General features: G+C 35.1%; 1 protein-coding gene across 17 annotated transcripts in view; it reads right to left on the minus strand.

The window, feature by feature from the left end:
• CDH12 (cadherin 12) overlaps window positions 1-15,058 on the minus strand; it is a 989,627-nt gene that overhangs the window by 972,347 nt on the left and 2,222 nt on the right. For 4 of the 17 annotated variants that reach the window (XM_085001681.1, XM_085001689.1, XM_085001677.1 and 1 more), the window contains exon 2: window positions 14,505-14,535. The exons of the other annotated variants lie outside the window; for them this stretch is intronic. The gene's annotated coding sequence lies outside the window, so the exon portion shown is untranslated. The remainder of the gene's footprint in view (window positions 1-14,504; window positions 14,536-15,058) is intronic. 17 annotated transcript variants of the gene reach the window in all.

Here is a 15,058-nt window from a genome sequence, read left to right on the forward strand (position 1 = left end):
GAACCTGATTAGTATCCACAAGGATGTAGGTTAAATCCCTGGTCTCACTCAGTGGGTTAAAGGCTCTGGGGTTGCTGTGAGCTGTAGTGTAGGTTGCAGACATGGCTGGAATCCTGTGTTGCTGTGGCTGTGGTGTAGGTCAACAGCAGCAGCTCTGATTCGACCCCTATACTGGGAATGTTCATATGCTGCAGGTGTGGCCCTAAAAAGAAAAAAAAAAAAAAAAAACACAACCGCAACCACAAAATAGAACTACTATAATAGAACTACTATATGACCAGAAATTCTACTTCTGAGTATTTATGCAAAGGCAATAAAATAATTATCTAAAAAAGACATCTGTACTCCATGTCGACTGCAGCTTTATTATAGTCAAGATACAAAAAAACCTAAGTGGCTATCAACAGATGAATGGATAAAAAACATGTGACAGGTATGCAATAGAGTATTATTCAGCCATAAAGAGAAGGAAATCCTGCCATTTGCAATGACATGTATAGACCTTGAAGGGATTATGCTACGTGAAATAAGTCAGAAAGACCAATACCATATGATCTCTCCTATGAGCAATATCTTAAAGAAAAAAACAAACCAGGAGTTCCTGTCATGGCACAGTGGTTAACGAATCTGACTAGGAACCATGAGGTTGTGGATTCAATCCCTGGCCTCGCTCAGTGGGTTAAAGATCCAGCATTGCCAGTGAGCTGTGGTCTAGGTCACAGATGTGGCTTGGAACCCACGTTGCTGTGGCTGTGGCGTAGCTGGCAGCTACAACTCCAATTAGACCCCTAGCCTGGGAACCTCCAGATGCCACAGGTGCGGCCCTAGAAGACACCAAAAAAAAAAAAAAATCAAACTCATAGAAACAGAAAACACATTGGTGGTTGCCAGAGGCAAAGAGTAAGAGGTGAGGGGTAAGGGCATAGTGGAAGGTCATCAAAAGGTACAAACCACCAGGTATATCATAAATGAGTCATGGAATGTAATTTATAGCATGGGGACTATAGTTTACAATGCTATATTATATTTGCAAGTTGCTAGGAGAATAGATCTTAAAAGTTCTCATCACAAGAAAAAAGAATTTGTAACTATGTGTGGTGATGGATGTTAGATAAATTTATTGAAGTGATCATTTAGCAAATACATATCATGTTATACACATAAAACTAACAAAATGTTAAATGTCAAATAATCTCAATTTAATTTTAAAAAAAGAATTATGTGAATATAAAAATTTGTGGGAATTTAGTTTGGGTTTAAATTATTCAAACATACAATAAATAATTTTTTTTTTAATTTTTGCTACAGAACTATCACGGTTCTACTGTAAGAAGTTCTGGAAATTAAAAGTAGCCACATAACTGATGAAGTTACCCACCAACTGGACAGTTATCACCATCTGCACTGTTTCTGTGAGGAACTTCAAGACTGTAACTCATCCAGAACTACTGCACCACTTAACTTTTTAAAATTCTTTATCTTAACTTCTTTAGCTCCAATGGAATTATTGTTTAATGGAATAGATGGATTATAGCGGCTAAAGAATAGCATATAAAATCCCACATAGACAGAGACTTTGCCATTTTTTTATTACTATGAAAACAGTACTTAGAACAGGGTCTGGAATATAGCATATCACCAAATAAATATTTACTAAATAAAGGAATGAAATAAAAATATGGGACATCAGATTCATATAAAATAATCCCAGATACAAGAGGATAATATTTCAAAATTTTAAGGATATTATTAGACCTTCCAGAATGCTGCCATATGTCAGATAAACATTTTGTACTATACACAAATATAAGTGAAGAATGCTAACAGGTTGTTGATATTTTAGTCATGTAAAAATATGTCCATTACTATGAAGAGAGAAGTGAAAGATCACACCATATTTTTTCATGTACATTCTGGACAAATTGCAGTGTTGATCATTTATTGCATATTGCTTTTCATTATTTTCATTATTGTTTAATGTATACTAGAACTCAGGGGAAAAACAGATGGATTAAATCAAACTATTAATATTAAATATAATTGACATAGAAACTGCACTTAGATGTTGAACCATAGGACTATCATGTTAGGTGGAAACCTAATTCTGCTGCTTCCTTTTTATGGAAGATAAACATAGTTGAAAGAGGTGTGTTTGGATGTCATGGTGAGGACGAATAGACCTGCTACCATGCTGTAACACCTCGGTGAAGATGGGAATACGTTTCATAAATACAAAATATGGAGTAATTTTCCAGACGGTTGCTGAAGAGAACCGACCAGAAGCATAGCTTAAAAGAAGAGAAAATCATGGACATGAAGAACAAACTTGTGGTTGCCATGGGGGGGAGGGAGTGAGATAGACTGGGAATTTGGGGTTAACAGATGCAAACTATTGCCTTTGCAATGGATAAGCAATGATATTCTGCTGTATAGCACTGGGAACTATATCTAGTCACTTGTGATGGACTAGATCATGTTAATGATGGATTAACATGAGAAAAAAGAATGTATACAAATATGCATAAATGGGTCACATTGCTGTAACAGTAGCAAATTAACAGAGCACTGTAAACCAGCTATAATGGAAAAAATAAAAATCATTATAAAAAAGTGAAGGATCAACCAATATTCTCAAAAACCATTATGGGCAAATATCTGATGGTCAGATCCAGAAGTGGAAAAGTGGGCCCAACTGGTCCCCAATTTGCTGTATTCCTCTATTTGCTCTTCCTCCTGAAGGCTTCCCACACAAAGTACAGCAGCCTGAGAACCCCCAACCTCCCTTTATAGGCTGAAGACCCACACATGCAGTTGCTCAGCTGAGGAAATAGCTTCTTATAGACCTCCGCTTAAGCTTCTTGTCATGACCTGTCACCTCAGTGGCCCTACATGCTTTGATTCCCAGCTTTCCTTGCCGGCTTTGACTATTTCACCCCCACTGGAGCTTCAGGCAGAATAGGTAGCAGCTTTTTCTCTCTGACTTTAGTCTCCTTTTTCCAAACTTTCACTTCCCCAACTCACTCTTAGTTGTGCGAGTTCATTCTAAAAATTAATCCCTAGTTCTCACGAAATTTAGAGTGGGCTCTGCCTCTGTGACTTAATACTACCTAATACACTGATTCAATAGTTAATTTTATTAACATTGAAGCAACAGTAACAAAACCTTCCATTAAAGGCAGTGCTATTGTGTCCTTCAAAATTTATATGTTGAAATCCTCACCCTCTATGTGATGGTCTTGGGAGATGGGGTCTTTGAGGGGGGGCACTGGGTTATGAGGGCAGAACCCTTACGAATGGGTTTAGTGCCTGATAAAAGAGACACCAGGGAGCACTCTCAACCTATCTACCATATAAGAGCAAGAAGACAGAGGTCTATGAACCAGGAAGCACAGCAGTGACCAGGCAGAATCTACCAGTGCTTTCCAGCCTGTAGAACTATGAGAAATACTCAGTTTATGTTCTTTTTTTTTTAATTAATAGCAGCTCAAATGAACTAGGACAATCAGATAAGAGGGCATTTACCTAAAAATAATAGACACTGCATAAAATATTTTTAGCCTTTTATGTAAGTCTGCCGTTTAAGCTATAGGTTTACTTTCATTGTTGTTTTATGTTAACATAATGTTTACTAAATATATTTGGTAGTTTCTTTACTCTTTTTTTTGTTTTCTTGGTGTACCATAGATTATTTGTCTGACAACAGAAAAGTACAGGGTTAAATAGTGTATTAAATATTTGTAAATGGAAAATATTTATAACTCAAATAATTGGGTATAATTCATTAAAACTCTGTCTCTCCTCCTCCCTCTCTCAATGCTGTTCTCTTTCTTGAGATGTGCATGATTATATGTGCATGGTTCTATGTATAATTTACACTTGAAATGACGTACACCTCTTGGAATTACATACTTTGATTTGCTGTAAGTCAATTTTGTAACAAACACTTAGACATATAGACAGACACTTGTTTCCATACATGTGTTCATATGCATGCACTCCCACACTTACATCTTGTTTTATAAATAAATAACTGAATACTTAAGAGTAAAGAGGGCAAAGTACATGAATATTAGATACAAAAGAGCATCAGGCAGAAGTCATTTTTACCTTGTTTATCCTCCACCATCACTATGAAGCAATCTTACAAACCATCAAGTTAAATCTCTGATTTCAATTTTTCAAGTGCAGTTGATACCACAAAATTACAGTCACACATCAATAAACCAGAAGAAACTAGACTGTAGATGTTTTGTTTCATGGTCCTAAAATTCAACTACATTTCTCTTCTTATAAACAAATATACAAAATGATTTGCCTTTCTTCTTTTTCCTTAAAAAGAAAAGACAGTGTGTTTCCTCATGCTGGTACATGTCATGTATGCTTTTAAAACAGAGAAGCCATACAAGAAATCTGGAGTAATTTGGTCATTCATTTATTTATATATACAAAATTTATGTTCACATTTATATCAAATGCTTACTATGTGCTAGTCTTCCAGATACTGCTATGTCCTGAGATAGATCAGTGCACAAAATGTAGATACCCCTATTCTCTAAGTGTTTACATTCCAGAAAAGAGAAGTGGAAATAAATCATAAACACAATGTGGAAAAAGAAAAATGTAGAACAGGATAAGGTGGTCGTATTGCCTATGGGGTTCATGCTATTTGCACTATTACACAGATTAGTAAGCATAGATTCATAGAGAAGGGGGGGGGAGCTTGAATAAAGACACTTCTAGGCAGCCAGGCAAATAGGTTATCTGGCAAATAGAATTCCAGCAGGGAGAATGGCTAGCAACTGTGAGGATAAGCACCATAAATTCCAGGAAAAGCAAGAAGCGGTGCACAAGCCTTATGAGAAAAGAGGGAAAATGTAGGGAGAATAGACCAGAAATAAGATAGAGGGGTACAGATCATACTGACCCTTAGCATTTCCTGTGAGGTAAATGGAGAGCCATTCTGAACAGAGAGGTGATGTATGCTGACTTATTTTTAAAAGACGACTTTGTTGCTAATCTTTGGAGGGCTAGAATGAGACAAAAGGCTAATGCAGTCAGTTGTGTAGGTAATTATTATTGCTAGAATCTTGGTGAGAACAGTGAAACTGCTGCAAATTGGGAAGATTCTACATACACTCTGGAAGTATAGCCAACAGGATTTCCTATCAGCTTAGATATGCAATGAGAGATAAACAGAAGATGTAAGAGAGTTTGACAAAGTTTAGCTTGAATTACTAAAAGGATGGAGTTTATCAATAGACAAGGCAAAATCTGAGAATAGGATATACTTGTGAGCGGCAACCAAAAGTTCATTTTGGGCACGTGAATTTAAGAGGTCTATTTGGTATACATATGTGTTATGTGCCAAGAAAACAGTTGGGTATAGATTAGATTTGGGGAGGTCTGAGCTAGAGATATATATTTGGGAGCTGTCAACATATGGTGTTTAAAACTATGAACTTGGATGAGATCACTAGGATGTGTGGGTGTAGACAGACAGAAGAAACCAAAGCTGCTTCAATATTAAGGGAAAAAGGAAGAAACCAGCAAATAAAACTGAAAAGGGATTGCTAGTGAGGTAAAAGGGAAAACCAAAGGTATGTGGGCATCTGAGAACTCAAGTTAAACAATTAGGTCAAAGACAGGAAATGAACTAGATCACACAATCATCAAGTAAATTGAAGACAGAGAAAAGTCTTCTATACATTCATGCATTTATAAATTGGCAGAAAGTTTCTGAAGAATATATAGGAACGGCTGGTATGAACAGTAATCTCTGGGAAGTGGGATATCGGGTGAATAAGAAGAGAGATGAAGAGTTCAGTTCAGCAGTATGAATGAAGTGAATGAACAGTTCATTCAAGCAATAACTGATTTCCCTCGCCATGAACAGGCACTGCACTTATAATAAATTATGAAATATACTTAAATAAGAAAAGTAGCAATTATCATATAAGTGGCAAACCATATCAGATGACAAATGATGAAAACATCAAACAGGTTATATTTAAAAAGAGGGGGAAAAAAACCCTCAAAATAGCACCATAGAATTCTAATGAAATCCCAAATGCTGTTAGTCATGACTTGGATTAAACATTACCTCCAGATGGCTTCTTTTAAAATATAAACATGTCACCTGAAATGCATAGTGTTAAATAATTAATCTCAAAAGTACTTTAAATGGCAGATGGCTAAAATTATTACATGCACCTAGCTAAAACAAAACCTTACACAACGCAAGGGGAAAATGAACATTCCGTGACTCTGTTAACATGGATGGAAATTATCAGTTGCAGAGCTCAAGAGAAGAGCTATGTAATCCAGTGACAGGAACTCCATGAGAGATATCGCCCAGGAGTTTTTTTACAAGGGAGTGATGTAAAGTTATCGATCATTACAGAAGCTGAGAAGAGTCAGGGACCAGACGTAAGGTCAAATAAATAACCTGGAATCACATATTAACTAATGATCCATTGACTTTACAGGTCAAGGGTGCCTGGTAAGTCAAGAATAAGACAAGATAGCTCTAGAATGTTAAATTACAAGGTGAGTGGTCACCCAGAAATAAAGATGAAATTCCGTAAGAAAATCAGAGACGCTAACCCTTCTGGATTTTTTAAGATGAGACTATAGGTAAAACTGAAACTACTGAGAAATAAAGAAAGAATGAGGAATAGAGACTATGGGAGGTCTTGATATTTTTGCAATTAATCATCAAAAATATTCAAACTGAAGTCTGTCATGGTAAAACTCTCTGGATATAGTTTAAACATGTTAAACAGACACAGTTAAATGCATTTTAAACAAGGCACAATATGTCAAAGAAAAAGGAAAGGTCTTCAAGCATTTTGTAATATTTTTACTTTTAATTTCTGTCAGAGAATGATAGGTACACTTTTTGGTTTGTTTTTGATAAGGGAATTTTGGCTCTACCTTTTCAGCTTAAAATTAACTTTTACTTTCACAAAGTTTGAAACTTTCCTTGGCATTAAAGAATGGAAGAGTAAATGTATTTACAAAAATTGGTTAAGTAACCACTTATGAAAATATCTTAGCTCTGCATTAAAGTTATTAATCATAGCTTTGCAACTGGGAAGCACAAATATAATAATTTTTCAGGATAGTTCTTTGTAAATTCACAGTACTGGGAGATTTTTCCCAAGTCTGTTTGCAAAATCATTTATAAAATACTAGTTCTCAATGGTGACATGAACTAATGGGCCATCTTTAAACAAATTCACTTAGAGAGCCAGAGTATGGCACAATGTTCCCTTTTTCCATTGTGCTGTAAAATTAGCATCAAACACAGAAGAATTCGCCATTCTTCACCTCCCCCATGGTTGTCATCTCCACACCATAAATTTCAGAGCAAGAATAAATGAAGTTGTTTTCTTCCTGTCATTCATATTTTATATAGCTTTCTCTATAGTGTAGAAGTATTTCATTTTTAGGAAGGATTAATGCCAAAAGGGTTTATTGCTTTCTATCAGAAACATTTAGCAAGCTTTAGAGATCTTACTGGAGAAGTTGCTTTTAACATTTGTGTGTGTACACACACACACACACACACCACATGGGTGATAAATATGAAATGTAAGAGTGTCACAGAAGTTCTTTGAAAAATATTTAAAATACATTTTGCAGAAGAATATATTTCCTTCATTTTAAAGATTTCTTAGCATGAATATGTACAGAATTTATAGAAAATCAACATGTAAAGAAAGCAATCACCATGTTAGCATCATACAACAGATTTTTGGTCCCTTGGTATGATATTTACAATTGAGGTGACATTTTTAAATTACGGGCTGTTTCAATGTCTATTTGTTTCTCTGTGTCTTTGGGCATACTGGTATATACATGCATTTGGTAACAAGAGTAGATGGTAAATGTGAATATAACTTGAAGGAGGTTTAAATGAAAGAGCACGGGGAGATGGAATGAATGTCTGCCTTTCTGTTCAAGATGCTCAGATGAACTTTTGAATAAGCTACTGATATACTCATGAGGAAAAAGACCCTTAGCTGAAATTTTATACTCATGGCAAAAATAATAATTCATCTGCAGTTACCAGGCATAAAGCTTCATGGACTTATACACTAAGATTTCCAGTAATGACTTGGAACAAGGGAAGGGGATTGGCTCATTATTTGGATGTGATAACATGACTCACATGAATGTTAGGGGATAATAGGCAACTTAGCTCACTGCAAACCAAACAGCTCCATGATCCATCATTAACCTAAGTGAGCCTTCGTTTTATTGAAGTAGCCCTCTAAATGAACAGGTCACAGCCTATTTAAAAGCTTGGGGATTTGTTAATGTTCCAAGGACCTGGAGTCTAGTAGATCAGATGGCCTGAGCATGAACAAAACTGTAGGCACTCTGGGTAGTTGATATACTTTGGTGTATATATACATATTTTAAAGAATATACTTTGAAACTTTGTTTAAACAGGGCCAGCTGCATTTGTGACATTATCCTGTATAAACGTGCACATGAGTCAAGTTGAAAGGGGGGGAAAAAAAAAGGACTCTGTAGAGATATACTCCAGGAGGAGAGGAAATAAGTTTCCACTATAAGCCGACTTTCATAATGCAATTAACTCCATTAGAGAGAATGGAATTTTGAATACTGTTCAAATTAACGCAGTGCAGTGAGCAGCAGCAGCAATTCAGGAAGAATTAGCAATGCCCTTCTGAAGAGAGCTACTGAATTAAACCTCAGAGGGTTTTAAGATTAAGCCATTTAATTGTTACTTTAGGAGCTCTGGACTTTGCAGAGACACAAGTCCAGGTGTTAATACTGATTCTTCTCTGTTTTCTTCAGATAACAAAACTGAATCTCAGAGCCAATTAAGACAGATCTTTATAGGCCTTCTTCCTCCTTTTTAGTGTATCCTGGGAGGTTTATTTTAATTGTAGACACCATGGGAAATCAGAGACATTATACACAGTGAGATAGTATTGAATCTTGAGGTGAAAAGACAACTAGTACTTGTCCAAATTATTCTGTCTTAACTTTAAAACCATTTTTTGGTAGGCTGACACTCAAATTGTGTTCTTTTTATTCCCTTAATCATTTTAATGGGAGAACACTGTTTCAGCACCAAATACTGAATACTAGTTAGTGATTATCACATTTATGGGTCAAGTTTTATGCCTGATTACTCGAAAAAGTCATATAATTCTCAGGTACATCTCACTTTGCTCTCTTTCTATAATCACACTTAATGTATCAATATGCAAATTGCTCAAACTCCTTTCACATACATTAATATGTTTAGATGAATTTATACCCATTCTTTCAACCATTCATTTATTCATTCACCAAACACTTACTGAAGGCTCCTAAATGCCAGGTACTTTTGTAGGGCTTCCCTCATGGGGTTTGTATTTTATTTTGGAAGACAAACAAATATAATGCGGTATCATGTAAGTTGAAGTGGGTCTGATTTAAATAAAATTAAATGAATAATGGGCAAAGATAATTCTTCTAGAAAAGAAATGCTATTAACAGAGTAGAGAACATAGCTCTGAAGTAAGAATTTTTAAAGCAAGATGTACATGAAGTAAAAGGGGAAGCAAAGAGGGCAATGTTCCCAGTGCAGGGACTAAATGGATACAATGAGAGAGAAAATGGTGACGTGAGGCCAGATATTGGCTTGAAGCCATGAGAAGTAAGTACTTTGGTGGTAATATTGGGGGGTTTATATCTGGCTTTTGTGCAATAAACTGTGGAGGGAAGGAGATAAAAGTGGAAGCAGTCTTTAAAGACCAGTTTGGAGACCTAGTAGTTAAATCAAAGGTAACTGTGGTGGAGGTGAGAAGTGACTGGATGAAAGATACATCTCGACCATAATGCCACAAAGCCAAGCCAATAGATTCAACAGTGGCACTGACTGTGGAGACAATGGGGAAAGCAAGCCTCAGAGTTGACCCTAAGTTCTTAACAAATAAATAAATAATTATATAGGTTACATATATAGAGAATTTTTTAAATAAGTATATTTAGGTTGTGGTAAGAATGAGCAGAAACCAAGGGTTTGGTTTTGAACAAGACATGTTTAAAATGATTAGATGTTGCTATGGACTGAATTATGACCCTCAAAACTCAGGGTCGAAATATGTTGAATCACTAACTCCCAATACAATCATATTTGGTGACAGGGCCTTTGGGAAGTAATTAGGGTTAGTTGAGGTCATATGGAAAGGGTCCTCATGATGGGATTAGTGCCCTTATAAGGGACACTAGAGAGCTTGTTCATTCTCTTTGCATCAGTACTAAGATGTCATGTGAGTACACAGCAAGGAGACATCCATCTGCAAACTATGAAACTCTCACCAGGAATTTAGCCAGCCAGCATCTTAATCTTGTACTTCTCACCCTCCAAAATTGTGAGACAAAAAGTTTCCATTTTTTAAGACACTCAGTCTATGGTATTTCGTTACGGCTGCCCAAGCAGACTAATACAGATGCACAAATGGAAATACTAAGTAGGAATTCTGATGCTCAGCACAAGGATTAGAGACAAAGACACAAATTTGGAAAGAGGCGTACAGGTGCCATTTAAACCTGGGCTAGTAGAGCAGATTAGCTCTTATTTGGGTTTCTATATAGAGAAGAAGTAGGGTCTAAGACTGGGCTCTGAGATACTCTGATAGCATCTATTTAGAGCTGACCCTTAAACAACATGGGTTTGAACTACAAAGGGTCCACTTATATGCAGATTTTTTCTATTGTAAACACTACACAATCCCTGGTTGGTTGAATCCACAGAAGCAGAGCCGTGGATCCATAAGAACAGTGGAAGTGGAGGGCCGACTATGAAAACAGACAAATTTTCAAATGCATGGAAGGTCAACACTCTTAATCCCTGTCTTGTCCAAGGATCTGAAGAGAGAGAACAAGCAGTCAAGGAGAGAATAATAAAATCCAAAGGCAATGGAAAAAGCACAAGAAAATATTTCTGCAGAATTTAATCTGAGTATTGGAATAGCTGGGTTTTAAATTTTGATGGATGCTGCCAAATTGCCCTCCAAAAATATTTCACATTTTAAAATCCAGCCCCAACTCTATGAGATGGTTCTGTTCTTTTACAGTGTGATTATCTATTTTGAAAGTGACTGACTTTAAATTTTGTTTTTCAAAGTAACAACCATTAGACAGTATCACTGAAGGTGTGAGAGACCTCACGCCATAAATTTTCATTTATACTTTTGTTTCCCTCATACCAGTATTATAATCTTAAGAATATACAATTCCTTGTTAAATAGATATGTGAAATATTGAGGTTTGAATGTACTGAGAATAAATATTTTAACATTGTTGTTAAAATGTAAAATATTTACATTTAGTATATATGGAAATTCACTCATGTGCTATTTACTTGACATAATTTCAATTTTGGTCCCAACAGATAAGATTCTAATACAGAACTTCCTTCTATATTAGGATCTTACAGTGATGACCTTCTAGCAGGCTGTTTAGCACAAATACTGGGTAATGATTAAGATAACAAAATGTTTCACTGTGAGACACTCTTCTATTTCAGAAAAGTATTTTGTGCTTCCCATTCTTGCCTAGGTAAACATATAACATAAAATCTTGCCAAGAGTTTATTTATAACTTTTTACTCACTCTCCTATTGCTAGTAATTAGAGAAGAGTAGTAAAATCTTGCCTTTAAATCTGCCTGAAATCACATTCCTTGGAGTAATGGCTAACCTTTATGGAAATATTGACTCACAAAGTTGTAGGAAGACAGTTCATTTTGAGTATACTGTTATTTGCTTGTTACTCTAAATATTCCTATACTCTTTCCTGAGAAATAGTTTTAAATATAACACCACTTAGTGCTTATGATAGCACCCCAATTTTTTTTTCCTGGACAAAACAGAGTCTATTAAGGTTAATTTCCTCTAGTCCTCAACATTTACCAAGCACCTCGATCTCTTTCAGTTACACTCTGAAGTATCCCATTTTGGTTGATTATTTCCTAACAACCCTTTTTGTTACTCAAGATCTTATTTTAATAAGTGATGAAATGTCAGCTAACATTATTTGATATTTATTTCACTTGCATTATTAAAGTTAAGGACATCTTCTGTGTATCTTCCACATATGTCCTGAGTATTATCAATTTTCATCATCTCTTTGTTGACTCACAAACTCAGGAGTTTCCCAGGTGTTATGTGAAACTGGCCCCATACATGGAGGCTGAAAAGAAACTGAAGAAAAAGGTAGTCCACACCAGATTGGTAGGTGGTGGGTTTAATAAGCAAGGGAGCAGCCACAAGACAAATAGATCTCTGCACCCAAGTGCCAGAATCTTAAATCTTTATATTGAGAGCCTCCAGGGGCTTAGTCATGCATTCAGTCCAGATGGCCTCAACAACACCCTCCTCTCTCAAGGCTCTGTCCTTGAAACAGCTCCTAGTGTGGGAATGGTGGGCATGACTACATTCCAGGGACAGAGGAGAGAGTGAGAAGCCTCCAACTGCCCAATCCAGTTTGAGGGTCAACTAGCAATCATGTCTTTATGACTCCTCCAGTACTCTTAAAACCTTGATCCATTATTTATTTTCCTTTCTCTTTCTAAAGATTTTCACCTGATCTATTCACATGCTCAAGTATCTATAAGAAAACAACTCCACAAATTTCCCATGATTCTGTCCTCTCTCTCTAGATACCTCCTGTTCTCTTTCCTTGACTTCTACTCCTTTTGATATTTAGTGGTAAAAGTTTCATTGTAATCTAATTTTCACTGATTTTTTAAAGTACCGGAAACATTCATGCCTATTCACTAAAAGCATTCTTGCCAAAAATAAATGGGCTTTTTTTTTTTTTTTAAGATAAGTGACCTGAAACCACTTCTATCCCAACATAACAAGTAAATTCCAGCACACAACAAATCCTGGCCACCACATGTTTTCCTTTAACCCAGCAGGCTAGCCCTGGCTGCAGTTAATCTCCACAAATCTAGCTTGCTATAGTCATAGAAGTTTAAAAAGAAAAAGACCTAACCATCAGATCATTGTGTCTGTGGAATAATATGCTAAATCAAGAGAAAAAAACAAGCATCAAAGAAAGCTAAATAACTTTCCCAAAAATGGCTTTAAAGTAATTCTCAAAATTTCCATTCCATTGTCTGACTCAGGTTATGGTCTTTTGACATCATTATGCAGATAGTCAATCATGACTCTAACCTTTACATAAACAAATATTTTGACATGCTATAGTGATTTTGATGCAAATGTGAGTTACAGAATCCATTGATTATAGGACATATTAAGGTAATCAATGACACCTGTAACTAGCATCCTAATTTGTGGATAAGTCTACATTCACAACATATCTCTTAAAGTTTAATTACTTCTTTGGTACTTAGAACCAAGAATGCATCCTTCAGCCATCTGAACACTTAAATGTAGCAGTTGCATGTAAATCCTGTATTTCTTTAATGAGTAACTGTGCACAGATTAGGGCCTCATCTGCCCTCACTAAAATCTTTACAGGTATATGCATGAGATGTACATATTTTAAGGAAAAGTTTACATTGTTCAAATGAAACATTTCATATTCAAAGTAATATAAATATGATTACAGAGTAATTACTTAGTTACAGAGCAAGGGTTATGAAAGAAAACCATAACCCTTTAGTAAAAAAAATAATCAAAGCATAGTGAAGATGTAATTTATCCCTTATTTCATGAACTATATATGATAGAGTGATATAAACCTAAATGAAGCTATATTTATAAAAATAAACATAATCCCTGCTTTCAAGTACTGTGAAATAATTTAACAGGTGCTTATTAAATAATAATTAATCATTTCATAAATGAATTCTTACAATATTTATCAAGGATCTCAGAAAGAGTAGAATAACATTATGTGAGGTTCATCTGTTATTCAGTTTTTCAAAAGTTGTAATTTTCTCTTAGTCTTTTCTAAAAATGTTACTCCATATTATTAGTCATCTCATCACATGATGCTTAAAAATAACTTTGAGTAAAAACTATTGATATTCAACACAGGCAGTATTGCTCACATTCACACATACACATATTTTCCTTCTGAAGTTTGGCGATGATACATCACACTTTTAGGATGATAATCCAGAAAAAAATGTAATTGCCCTAAAACCAAAAGTTAAAATGCTTTTAAAAGCTAAGGGTATAAATTGTTCAATCTTCATTTATTAGTAAAGTTAAAAAGAACATTCTTAGTAAAAATCATAGATTTTCATCCCTTATTTAAATAATTAAGTTTATTTTTCTCCAAATAAATTGAACCTATTCATAAAAATAAAACTCTGTATTTGTTTAACAGGAAGAATGAAATTATTTCCACCTATAGCTTAATATAAATAGAATCAAGAATTGGTGCTACATTATAAGTAAAATGTTATTTAATCATATGGTAACACTGACATGGTAATACAGGACATACTTAGTTAAAAAGAGCTATAATTTGTTATAAGGCTAAAATATAGACTCTTACCTTAAATGAGACATCTGGAATCACACTTTTCCTTTGGAAGTAAAAAGGCAATTACAACAGAGTCTACTAGTAGGTCATTTTGTTATACAAGTTCTTATATTTGATACTTTCACAAGAAAATATGGCTCACTTTTGAGGAGAACCATCACTCTATGTATCTTCCTATCGCAATTATTAGATTTAATGACATGATGTCTAAATGGCATAGGTATGAAAACAGTAATGTTTCACATTTCATGTAAAAACAGTTTAAGTAGACTATCTGCTGTTCTGTTTCATCAGCAAGAGTGATCTGACATTCATCACAATGCATTTTAAGATGTAGGAGTGACAGATATTCTTACCAACCACTACATGATAAATGATTGATTTCAACCAATATCACAAACATGAAACACATTCTGCCAAAATACCAGATGCAAAAGATGCTCAATCTAAGGATATCAATTTTGTGTCTTATCCATAAAGGATGCAGTTATACTGGGGTATATGTATGTAATGTGAAGCATTAATAGGATTTTTTTTCCATAAACTAAGCAGTGTTTTTGCTGTGA

This window comes from Sus scrofa, chromosome 16 (genome assembly GCF_054392235.1).
Source record: "Sus scrofa isolate SSC_HxYL_T2T_F1_AM1 chromosome 16, Sscrofa_HxYL_maternal_Yorkshire_Landrace_v2.0, whole genome shotgun sequence".
NCBI lineage: Eukaryota > Metazoa > Chordata > Mammalia > Artiodactyla > Suidae > Sus > Sus scrofa.